General features: G+C 49.7%; 1 protein-coding gene across 9 annotated transcripts in view; it reads left to right on the forward strand.

Annotated features, from left to right (window-relative positions):
- PALM2AKAP2 (PALM2 and AKAP2 fusion) overlaps positions 1-13,050 on the forward strand; it is an 843,707-nt gene that overhangs the window by 781,732 nt on the left and 48,925 nt on the right. The window contains exon 1 of one of the 9 annotated variants that reach the window (XM_085641256.1): positions 12,240-12,760. The exons of the other annotated variants lie outside the window; for them this stretch is intronic. The gene's annotated coding sequence lies outside the window, so the exon portion shown is untranslated. Of the gene's footprint in view, positions 1-12,239; positions 12,761-13,050 lie in introns of those variants that run through there. 9 annotated transcript variants of the gene reach the window in all.

Raw genomic sequence — 13,050 nt, forward strand, 5'->3', positions numbered from 1 at the left:
TTACTCTGGCATAATGACAGTTTTGCCCGGGCCTTATCAGAAGTATGAACCTAGAAGTCCCAGCATGCAAAGTGCCGTTGCCTAAAATGCAATCGAATGGTAAGGTTTCACGTGACGTGGCCAACTGCACTATTTCATGTATATAGCTCCATCTACCACTGACGAGGTGTTGAAGCGCACTTGCAAACAGTTAACCAGCAGATCCATGGGATTGCTAAGAATGGGAGAGTATACCTCTGTTGTGTGGCATATGCAGGTAGCATTAGAATGCTGGATGTGAGGATCAGAGTTGTGCCTTTTATCGTGATCTGTTACCTGCTTAGTTGTGTCGCTGTAACAGTGCTTGAACTGGAAATATAGAAGTGCAGGTACTGAAGTGCAAAGAACCTGTTTGCTGCTGAGAAGTGGCAGTACTCTCCCATTAAAAGCATTGAAACCGCGCTGAAAAGTGCTGATACTATCCCTTCCACATTAAAGAAGTGCAGGTATTCAGTACCTGATACCGCCTGCCCATTTAAAGCCCTGTTTTGCAGCGAAAAAGGAATGAGAGATAGAATGTTTGAGCATTTACACAGGTGAAGGGACGGGCAAAGGCGGTGCAAGTGCATGTTGACCTATGTAGGAAGTGTTTGTGTGTCCGATGAGTGAGGAAGCTCTGGGTGCATCACTGGATGCATGAGGCTGTGCACACACACGAGTTTTAGCACACATATGAGAATAGTTGTGGTCCTGCAGGGATGTACCATCTTAGTGCCGTATGCACCATAAAACTGAAGCCACAAAGATTGTGAACCCGTTTGGTGGTGTGTACTTCCATTGAGTATAGTAACGCCACAGCAACTATATGTATTACAAGAATGTACTCTGTATAACTGCATACAATGTTTGCACCATCACTCCAGGTACAGATACTCTTACGCACTGTTGTTTTATGGTGCTCACAGGCCTCTGGTTTGTCATCTGGTTGGTGGTGCACCCAGAACCTAGTGGTGGTTCTTTCAGGTCCTTTTGTTTGGTGGTACTTTCAGGTCCTTTTGTTTGGTGGTACTTTCAGGCACTCTTGTTTGATGGTACATTAAGCTGCTGTTAATTGGTGGTATTTCAGGCACTACTGCATTGTGGTTCTCTGAAACCACTGTTTATTGTTACACTTTATAATCTTGTTGTTACACTCGGGTGCTTTTGACAGTATTGTGTGGCGATACTCTTTGGGTGTACTGTTTGCAGAATTTGCTGATACAAACAGACGTACAAGTAGTTCACTGTGATCGAGTTCAGTTTTAATTGCAGGCAGAGTCCTGTAAAATGGATAAAACAAATCTGATAACAAGGAGTGCAGAAAACCCTCATAGTAAGGATCGCTCTATTGGACAGAGCGTCCACCCCCCAAAATGGAGGCATGGAAGCGGCGCTTAAAACCTGGATCTCCATGGGCCGGGACTCGCGTGATTCAGAAGGGGGGGGGGGATACTGGCCTTGGGCAGACAAAACCGGATCCGGCATTCACGCCTTACGGCACTGTGCCTCACGATCGTCGAGTGGCCGGAAGTGCGTCATTGCTGAGCGCCGCCGCCGGGATGGCAAGGGTGGGGTATAAAGACACCATGTCCTTTGGCCTTGGCCTTTTTCTCACCCGGCCATCCCGTAGACCGTAGCCTTTTGCCCTGCGTGACATGGCATTCCGATGGTGTGGGATCGGTGGTTTGGACAGCTCACTGCTGCAACGGTTAATTCAGGTGGTTACAGGTTGTGAGGGACTCCAGTCCCCAGATCTCATGGTGGGTCACTTTGTAGGTAATAATTTGGTAAAGTAGGGCAGTAAAAGCCTCAGGGAGGCCATTTTGTTGGAGTTTGCACAACTGAGTAGAGCCTTTCCTGGGGTGGCTGTTGCATGGTCACACATGGTGCCACACTGGAATTGGGGGAAGAATATATCAAATCCAGGACAATTAATGTGTCAGTGAGATGTTTGAACTCTGAGATGTCAAGACTGTGCGGGCCCAGGTCACCTTTAGAATATAGCAAAAAACAAAGAAAATGATGGACGGAGTGTTGAACATTGCAAAGGATGATGGATTAAACCCAGATCAGTTGACTGGGGGTGAGTGCTTGCAATGTTCAACACTCCGTCCATCATTTCCTTTGGTTTTTTGCACCTTTAGAATATACCACATAAACTCCTCAGGGGTGGTGACATGTTCCACGAGGATGGGGTTCATCTTTCGGACGCTTGGACAGATGTCTTCATCGGAGACATTTGGGCATTTGCTCAGCAAATGTTTTGTGGTAGGAAGGGCAAAGGAATTGGGGCCCCTGCTCGCCCTCGTTGCAGGGTCTAGAATACATAAGTCACTCCCCACCAGTTAGCAGGAGGGGGGAGGTCCTTCGGAAGCAGTCCCCTCACCCCCTCAGGACAGTACCAAGGTAAGGTTAGGCAGTCCTGGGCCAACCAGAGGATGTACACCAGCTTAAGAGCTAGGGCGCACAGTTAGATCTCGGGGGGACGGCACAGGGTGCCCTTCTCCTGCCCACCTTTTCCGCAGCCCCGGGGGAGCTTGGTATTCGGGGGCGGTGCCCATTGTGAGGACAAGGGTACAGGGGCATGGGACCGCCCCTCGCAGACACAGGTGTTTGCACCTTGTGTGGTCCAGTTGTGTTCAGGATTGGAGGTGCCCCCTTGGGGTAATAGTCTGGATATTCTTCTTCAATTTTCACATGAAGTTATTGTATTGACAGTTTGTTTTCTCATGATTTTGACACTTTGTATATGATTGATTTACATATAATTATTTTGATTTTATGCACCTTTTTCTTGTGTTGAATGTATCAGATTTGCCCAAACTTTGCTATGTTCATGTTGAATAAAAAGATCCACAAACTAAGCTTATCTTGTGTCCTGTTGGTGACTTGTTTGGGTGGGGCTGTGGTCTGGTCCTATCGGGGGTTCCTGGTCCTAAAGTCCCTCATCATAAAAACGCTCTTAAGTGGCCTAAGGGTGTTGTCTAAAGGGAAATGATTCAAGTTTGTCCTGTGCCAACATTGCCGGGAGCACCGCTTTTGAAGCTCTTGAAAACCAGTGACCCTGCACTTTAGAAACATATTGTTTTTAATATGGGAGTGTCTGACTGGGATCCACTTTGATTAATTGAGAATGAAACAATTATACCCTAAAAAAGATGCACATTTTTTCAGGAAGGGTGGATTCAAAATAATGTCATTGCTTTTAAGCAAACTGCTACTCAAGACATTAGATGACTCACCGTCCGCAGTGAAATAAGTTTAAATTATCAAGGAAAGCATTGTAATAAATGAAGAGATGTGGCTTAAATCCAACATGTTGATCATTTACTTGGCCAAAAATATGTTTAGTCTTTAATTTGTTTTCATTTACGTTTAATGTAACTAGTGACTAATCCTCGAGTTGGTTTGTTTGTGCTCCACTTGCCAAATTATATTCGGGCTGCACGGAACCTGTCAGCTTATTCTTTTTCCCTCCTTTCCTCACAAACTGGGCATTTTTGATGTTTCATAAAGGTACGGGGGAAGTTCTTGTCCTACAGCCGGGTACAACGTATCAATCAATCAATCAGGGGTTTATAAAGCACTCGACTCACCCCCGAGGGTCTGAAGCGCTGGGGGGTGTGCAGCTCCGGTTCAGTCCAAGAGCCAGGTCTTGAGGTTCTTCCTGAAGGTGTGCAGGGTTGGAGAGCGTCTGATCGTGACTGGGAGCTCGTTCTAGGCTCTGGCTGCGACGTAGGAGAAGGCTCTTCCGCCTGCTTAGGTTCTGCGGATGCGGGGGGTCACTGTGAGAGAGAGGTCGGCGGAGCGAGTTTCCTTTTGGGTACGTGTAAAGAGATTCTTTTGTTGCGGTATTTGGGTAAGATGTTGTGGAGGGATTTGTAGGTGTGGGTAAGCAGTTTGAAGATTACTCTCTTCTCGACTGGTAGCCAGTGGAGGTCTCGTAGGTGTTGGGTCATGTGCTCGTGACGTGGGGTTCCGAGTACGAGCCTGGCTGCGGTGTTCTGGATGGTTTGGAGCTTGTGTAGGAGAGTTCTGTTGATTCCGGCATAGAGTGCTTTGCCGGAGTCCAGTCTGCTGGTTATGAGAGCTTGGGTGACTGTTTTCCTGCATTCGGGGGGATCTATTTGAAAGTCTTGCGGAGGATGCGAAGGCAGTTGAAACTGGTGGAGGTGATGGAGTTGATCTGGCGGGTCATGGTGAGGGTGGTGTCAAGGATGATGCCGAGGTTCCGAGCATGGTCTGTGGGGGTGGGCGGACTCCTGAGAGTGCTGGGCCACCAGGTGTTGTCCCAGACGGAGGTGGAGGGTCTGAGGATGAGGACCTCGGTCTTCTCTAAGTTGAGCTTCGGCAGCTGTTTTTCATCCAGGCTGCGACGTCCTTCATTCCTTCCTGGACGCAGTCTGGTGTCTTCAGGGTTCTTCATGATGGAGAGGATGAGCTGGGTGTCGTCGGCGTAAGATAGTATGCTGAGCCCATGCTGTCTGACGATGGCGGCGGGGGGGGGGCATGTAGATGTTGAAAAATGTGGGGCTGAGCGATGATCCTTGTGGTACTCCGCAGTTGATCTCTGTGGGTATGTAGAGGAAGTGGGGGGGGGGGGGGGGGGAGTCTGATCCTCTGGGTTCTGCCAGAGAGAGGAGCGGATCTGGTTGAGGGCTGTTCCTCGTACCCCAGCGTCGTGAAGTTTGGCTGCGAGGGTGCAGGGTGAGACGGTATCGAAAGCTGCGGAGAGGACTAGTAGGATGAGGGCCACGGTGTGTCCCTGGTCGAGTAGCATGCGGATGTCATCGGTGGCGGCGAGGAGGGCGGTCTCGGTGCTGTGGTTGCTGAAGAATCCGGACTGGGAGGCGTCTAGGATGGAGTTCTCTTCGACGAAGGTGGTCAGCTGAGTGTTAATGAGTCTCTTGGCGACTTTGGCAGCGAAGGGAAGGAGAGAGATGGGCCGGTAGTTTTCCAGGTCTGTCGGGTCGGCCGTGGGCTTCTTGAGGAGGGGTTTGACCTTCGCCCGCTTCCAGTCGTCTGGGAAGGTGCATTATTCGAAGGAGGTGTTGATGGTCCGTCTAAGTTCGGGTGCTATGGCGGTGGTAGATGTGAGGTGGGCAGGAGTCAGTGGGGGCTCCTGAGTGGGTGTTCTTTATGATCGCGGTGGTGTGTTCGACGGTGGCCGAATTCCAGGTTGTGATGGTAGGCTCTATGTCAGTGGCGGTGGTGGTGGGGGCGGGGGGTGTTGACTGGGGTCTGTTCGCTGAAATCGTCGTAAAGGGCCTTGATCTTCAGGTGGAAGTAGGAGCTGAGCCTGTTGCAGAGTTCCTGGGAAGGTGTGACGTCTGTGGTTTCACTGGGGGGCTTGGTGAATTTCTGTATGACGTTGAAGAGTTCTTTAGCGTTGGTTTCGTTGGTGTGGATTTTGTTCCTGATGAAGGTCCGCTTGGTGTCTCTGATGCGCTGGTGATATTCATTTAAGGCGCTCCTGTAGTTGTTCAGGTCTTCTGTGGTTTTCCGGTTTCGCCAGGATTTCTCGAGGCGTCTGCAGGTGCGTCTGTCTTCTTAGAGTTCGGTGATGAACCAGGCGGCTTTCAGGGGGCATTGTTTGGTGGGGTGGCGGAGGGGTGCGAGCCTGTACAGTACCAAATGCGCAGTTATAGGTTTGTCTCCCAAATAGTAATGCTGTGCGCTGTTGCCTTTTTAACTAAAGCCAGCTAACGTCCGACGGAGAATAGTGCGGAAGTCCCCCGGAGACGTATGTAGCAAACTTAATGGAAAATGTTACAACTGTACCCATAAGTTAGATATTTTGCTAATTTCTATAGCGCTACAAGCCTCTTGTGGCAGCTAAGCGCTTTGGTAGTGCGGTCTCCCGGATCCTCTTTACATCCTTTATGCACGTCTTTAAAATTCCGTACTAAAGCCCACGCCTGGATGAATTCACTGCTTTGTTGGTGACACAGAATTGACCATAAAGTCCAACGTAAAACTGAACTCCGTGGATTTCCAGACGAGGGGTCACGGTCTGCATATTAAACACTTTTTTTACCCCATCCCCGGTCCCCTCAAACTATAACCATATCACCAGGAGTAACAAGCGAAGCCATTGTCCGCCTCGTGCTCCAGGTGTTGAAGTGCATTCCTCCGGTGGCAGGATGTGACGTCTGACTGGAAGCGGCCCTTCTTGCAGCGTGCTGCTGCTACGTATGAGTTTATTTAAAGGGGGTGGGGTCATAATAAATGTAATAACACTGCCCTTGATGCAAGGCACGCGCTGAATCTGCCCGCATATGGTGCAGTTTGCGATTATTTGTGTAGTCTTGCCTGCATAATTAGGCGCACGCAGGGCAATGCACGAGTGTGTTTTTGACCGTGTCTCGTTTGTAGATGGCAGTCTGTGGTGGTACCTACTGTGCTGGGCGGGGCGGGAGAGATCTGATGACATTTCTGCTACACACTCGCAAGTGAGATGAGTCACATCGGGTCAGAAGCCTGGCGGCGGCGCACACTTGTTCTGATCTGGGACAGTGGACATTAGGTCACGCAGACAGGCGGTTCACTTCCTTTCCCAGCAGCTGCTTCCAGGTCATCACTGAGGGATCCGAATGTTGTTGTGCAGGCGGTTTCGTCCAGCATCTTGAATGTGTGTGTGTATATATATATATAGGGGAAGTGGGTGGTACACTTAAAACACACTTAAAAGTGGAAAGTGAAAGGTTAATTTGCATGTGATCAAGGGCTCTTGAAGCCCGAAACGCGTCGAGTGGGTTGTGATCTGCAATAAAAAACATCTGACCTGAAGTCCAGCGGGGTCCGAGTTTCCTTCTTCGCCGCCGTCGAGTGGAAGTAGCAGGAATTTCGAATTTTCCGATAAATATATATATATATTATTGCCATTTAGAGAGAGAACGTGACCAATATCACAACTTCGAAAAATGGGATGAGAAATGGGATGGGGGGGGGTGGAGAAGGGGATGGACGGGATGAGCACGATTCATTCTGAAGTACCGTACCAGCATCAAGACCGTTACTCCCTCGCATGTGCCCCAAGCAGCCAAAAGAGCCGGAACCCTCAGCAACACACTAAGCTGTCCCAGCCAGAGATACAGCAACAGTGGTGGGGGAGGGGCGGGGTATCCGATTTCGTTGGTGGGGGTGAGAAGGTTGTGACCTTATTTCGGGAAAACAGGGGAACGTATTGTGGCAGAGGGCAGCGGGCTGACCTCGAGTGCAAGTCACTGTGGTGAGGACACCTGTGTAATAACCCTGTAGCGCATGTATGTGAGAAATGGTTCCCAAATATCCTTACGCCACCTCGCGCAGTCAAGTGGTTACAGCGGGGGTGGTCGTCGGACCCAGTAGATGGCTACTTGTCGCTTATCCAGGAAGAGAAGCATGGCGGTTAGGCGGCATGGCTCTCAGTGACATCTTTGATGTAACCCAGGCGGGCCACCGGAGGACGCGGGGGGCAAAAGGTGGAGCATAATAATTAATACCTAGTAGAATGGGGTATACCCTCTCCCAAAACGTAGCCGCATCCGGACAACCCCACGGCAAGTGTAGGAATGTGGCTTGTGGAGAGGCGCACCACGCACATTGCGTTTCTGCAACCAGCCCATGTTGAAAATATGTCAGGGTATGATGGGGCAGTGTAGGAACTTACAATGTATATGTCGCAGCCTGTAGTTTGGAGACAGTAATGCTGTCCGACCACAGCAGAATGTCCACTGGGCATCAGTGAGAGTGGGGGTCTGTATCTGACATCCAAGCCTTGCGGGCCACGTGCGTGATGACAGGCGGAGATGTCTGCATAATGGAGTATAATCTAGTGGTTCGCTTATGTGATGGAGAATTGGTCAATAAATGCTCCAGGGCTGGAAGTGTTGGAGGAGGCGCAGGAAATGTGTTATATAAACCATGACAGGCGGCCGGGGACTGGTTGTACAGAAGCACCTCCAAGGCAGTGGGGCACTTAGGGGGGCATAAATTGGTCTTCTGGGTACAGATAAAAAAAAACACAAACCCTCGCTTCGAGGAGTGCATTCTGGCACGCTCATCCATCCAGGGTAGCAGCCCAGGATGGCACCCGAGCGAGATAGAAGGGGCGTATAGGTAGGGCAATTGAGCGTGCTTTTGCAAGCCATTCCATTCCTGTCTTATGTATTTGTCGATGTCCACCTCCGCCCTGAGGGCCTTGTATGGTAAGGAAAGGGCAGTGCTGAGTGGCCAAAGTGCCTTCCTATCCAACTCAACCGCTACATGAGGCTGGAAGGGTGTCTGGGAGAACAATAATATGGAAATTGCGCCTGGGTACCCAGCACAAAAAGAATATGCCAGGGCCACCCTAGGTGACCGGAAGAGCTGGGATCTCCCACTTAATGTGCAGCTGTTTGCCCGCCCAGGTGAGTATAATTAAATTAGAGCACAAGCTGTGCAGAAAGAGGGATGGGTCAGTTAAGAAAAAGGTATAAAAACTTGGGTAGAACAACCATTTTTGCGTTCACTATCCGGCCAGCCAACGACGGCGGCAGGCAAGTCCAAATTGGAACTCTGTCTTCGAGCCAGGACATGGCACATGCATAATTACCCACTGAGATTTCATCCAGATCGCTACTTAGCCAGATCCCCAGGTATTCAACCTGCTCCGATGCCCACTTGAACGGGTATTCCATGGGGAAATACTGTGTGCCATTGGTGAGGGGGAACAATATAGATTTTGACCCATTTATCAGAATACCAAAGAAGCCACCAAAGTGAATGATCTCCTGGGTCAGTGGGGCCTGGTTCTCTTATGGATTCTGGATATAAAGGGTGAGGTCGGCATACATGGAAACCAGCAGTCCCCTGGAAGTAAAGCCAAGACCACGATTGGCGTGATGTCGTAACTGGGCTGCCAATGGCTCCATTGCTATGGTAAAAAGGAGGGGTGATTGTGGGCACCCCTGTCGAGTGCCTTGGGTCACTGGGAACGGGCAAGACCACATACTATTGAGCCGCACGTGAGCAATGGGCAAAGTATAGAGGAGGCTTATCTGCCTAATAAATCTGGATAGGGCCATACACGAGAGTTTAACTCCTTTGCAGCGCTGTGGAGGACGGTGACTGCCGACCCCCAGGGGTCTAGATGGTGCATGGTCGCCAAGATGGTTTGCCAGTTGTGGGAAGTAGAGTGAGCTGGAATAAACCTGGATTGGTAAGGCCTGATTATTGTGGAGAGTAACGGGAGAAGATGGTTGGCCAAAATCTTAGTGAAAATGTTTACATTGATCATGGACAATGGCTTGTAGGAGTCGCAACATTTTACCGGTTTTATCTGGTTTGAAAAGAGTCACTTTGACTGCTTCCCTGATGGATGGGGCAGTATGCCCTTCTCTAGTGACTCTTCAAACCACGCCAACAAGTGGTGTGTGCTGAATGGCATAACTCTTTGTAAAAAGAGGTCGTCGGGCCATCCAGGCCTGGTGCCATGTTTCCCGGATGCCCATGGATAACCTGCCTGAGCTCCTCCACAGTGATAGGTGAATCAAGGTACTCCCGGTGTGCTTAGTCGAGCCAGAGGAGCTGTATCACGTCAAAATATGCTGTTAGATCGCTCGCTGGGAGAACAGGCGTGGCGGAATATAAGCTTTACATAAAAGGAGGTAACCGTGTTTGAGGGCAGCAGGAGTGGACTGAAGGACTTGCTGATCATCCTGCAGTACAACACGTATACGGAAGTCTGCGGTTTGTGCAGTAAGCGAGTGAGCGTCCTGCCTGGGCGATCGCCTTTTGTGTAACGACGAGCGCATGTCTCCTTGTCTAGATAGTGGGTTTCACGGGTGGCTTCCTCTGAGAATTTATCTAATTTGCCCTGAATCTCCGTCCGCATGGCCACATTGTGGGAGCAAAAATATTCCTGTTCTGAGGCCTGGATTTATCGTTCTCAAAATTTGCCACAGAGAAACTGGGGGAGTTTGTAAATTTACATTTAGAAAAAAAAGCCATCCGGGGTATGGAAACCATAGAATAAGCTAGGAGTAGTGGGGAGCAGACATTGAGAATAGGTTGGGATTTGAGGAGGGAAGTATCCTATGAGGGAGAAAGCAAGAAAACATGTACTATAGTAAAACGTAGTTCCCTTAATAAAAGCAGTGGAAGGATACCAGTTGTCCACTCAAAAGAAGAGTAAAGCGCTATCCTTCAGGGGAGAAACCAATGGAAGGTTAAGGAGAGCAATCCAATAAGAAGCAAGCAAATGATATTGACAAGAGAGCCAACCAATGCCAAGCAGTGGTCTAACCCAAAGTCCACTGTAAGTGTTGGTATGTTACAAAGGAGGTGTGGGGCAGCGGCCAGGGCGGCTGACTCCGGAGCACAGGGCTCCTGGTTCGATCGGCAGCTCAGCCCAGCACCAAGTGACTCTGGGCAATAGCTCGCTTAATCTCCCAAACTGCCCCCAGTGCCTTGACACCCTTAAGGGCGATTCGTTCGCGTTTTACAAATACCTGGTTATTATACAAAATAGGTCTTTAACAGAAGATAGCCAAAAGCTGTCTGTAGACGAGACCTAAAAAAAGGTTAAGGACCTTTCTAGGCTGAGGCAATAGCAGCAAACTGGAAGCATGCCATGTGTGACACCTTTGGCTGAGCCTGGCTTTTTAGACATAGACACGTAGCATGCTCTACCCTGTCCCCATATCCCCCCGTACCATCCCTACGTCTTAAAAGCTAAACTACGAGTACCAGGAAGCAACGTCATGCTGTCTAAAAGCCAGGACTGGTTAAGGGTGTCACACGCCCACTTGGCAGGTAAGCAGGGGAAGGTGCTGGAAGGACCGCGTTGATTAAACTATACTGGAGTTTAGATGCTGCCTTACTAGCACCAGAGAAACCATTAGACTCCGTAAACATCAAATACAGTAAAATAACAAGCATTGGCATAGCCAATAGGTCTCGCTTTTTGGACCTTGTCAGTGTGTAGCCATGCAACATATTATCTTGGGTGATGTGCTGCCAGGGATTGAAGAGCTACAATTACAAACTGGGTGGAGGGAGAGATTAGAGAAGAAACAGATGGGGGCAGAAGGGTGAAAGGGAAAAGAAGCAACAGGAATAGGAGAGAGAGCCTGAAAACACATGTACTTATATGATGTGCTTGTAGAAAAAGAAAAAAAAAGCTCTAAAAACGTCAGCAGTAGAAGGAGACGAGTACCTGGTCCGTGCTGTACGCGAAGGCCAAACACAAGAAATATCAAATTCCACCAAATGCCCCACCCAAGTCTTCACCCGGAACCATAAATTTTTAAACTTAAAAGCACAGACATTCATCATACAGAAAGTCTTTACAAAGACGTCAAAGGGGGTTTTCTTCCCAATCAAAGACATACAGATCACATCTACAACATGCATAGACTAACAGATCAATATATAACCAGCATTGGCTCACGGAGAACATCAAAGCGGCCATGGAAGTGATCGCGATCAAGCGCGGCCCGCGCACATGCACTCAAGCTCTAGGCCGGCCATGGTAGCATTTTTTTAAGCCCTCGCAAAAAGTCTCGCCAGACCAGCGCATGCGCTGGGTCAGGCGAGACCTAAACGCAACCACTAGAAATGTAAAGAGTAGAGTGCAACAGTTGTATAAATGTTTTCAAAGAGTAGCGAAGAAGCTTAACCACAAGAATAGAAATAGGGGAGCCTGGTTCCATCTCAGTTCGAACTCTGGCAGGGCGCTTTAAAGGTTGCTAAAGTTCTGTTGGCTAAACTGTCAGTCAGCGTGGGCTGCTGCTCTCTTGTCATGTAGTGCAATGAAGGGAATGGCCCCCACTGGCTTCAGATTCATAAATGACATAGAGGAATTTTCAGGGTTCAGCGTGGCCCTCGAGTCCCCTGTCCCCGGTGCCACTGCACCTGCTGCACAAATGGAAGCCACGCCCCTGCCGAACAAGTAACCTGCGAGCTAGGGATGATGCTGTAGCAGAAGCCTCGGTTGAACTCTGACCTGAGTTTTCGGACACTACTCTGCTGGTTTCTTCAATTACTGCAGCGCCGACACCCCCACAACGCAAACCATACTACGGCAGTGCTGAGAAATGAATACACCATTAGCTTGGGAATTTCCTTTGGAATTCTCTCCTCTTGCCGGCCTGTTTTTCTTACGCCGCCCCCTCGCCTGCTGCATATGTTGCCCCCTCCCTCTGGGGAGGGTGCTGCATCCGTCTGCACAGAGACACCGGCCGCAGACTGCATTCCAGGCGGCCCGGAGGGAAGACGGAGCCGGCTTCGGGCTGAGAGTCTGTCGGACAGACCAACTTGTCCCGCCACGGTCCTGCCCCGTAGCCGTCGCCGTGCCGCCCTCTGGCGCCCTCACCGGGCACTGCCGCGCAGCTCTGTTCGAAGCTGGGACATGTGCTCTCACTTCCATGAAATCACCCAGAACTGAAGTTCAGCGAATTCCCTTTTTTGGGAGATTTCCTCGGCGCCCGCATTCCGGACCAAAAAAAACTTGAGCAATAGCTCAACCACTTCCTTTACTCTGCTCCCTAAACGTCATCATATATTTATCTTTTTTTTTTTTAAGTTAAAAGGGTCTCTTTGTATGGACTGTGTCAGGGGCAGAGCCGCCCCCTTCCCGCATGACGTCATGCCGCTGTGAAGGAGGCAGGGAGGGGATTTTTGATTTGAGGGACGCTGGAGAGAGCTGGCTTTAAGGCAAATGGACACTTTGTTGCTGCTGGACAAGCTACCAGAGAAAGCAGGGGAGGAAACCTAGAAGGTAAACTTTATTGTGCCAATGTTTGTTTCATAGACCGAGATAATCCTCTGACAGGCCATGTGCTGCGTGTGTGTGTTTTTCTGCCAGGTATTCTGTGAGCATTCGCAAAAAAACTGTTGTACGGTGGCTCCATCACGCCTACTGGGAGCCTGGGTGGGTGGGCCGTCGTGAGCGTGGCAGTGAACATTTTACAGGAGTAAAGTGTTAAGTTAAGGATGCTCGCTTTACACGTGACGTCGACCCTGAGGTTTAACACTTGGGGGGGGGGGGGGTTATTAAGGTAAACTACA

Source organism: Triturus cristatus, chromosome 2_2 (genome assembly GCF_964204655.1).
Source record: "Triturus cristatus chromosome 2_2, aTriCri1.1, whole genome shotgun sequence".
Classification (NCBI taxonomy): domain Eukaryota; kingdom Metazoa; phylum Chordata; class Amphibia; order Caudata; family Salamandridae; genus Triturus; species Triturus cristatus.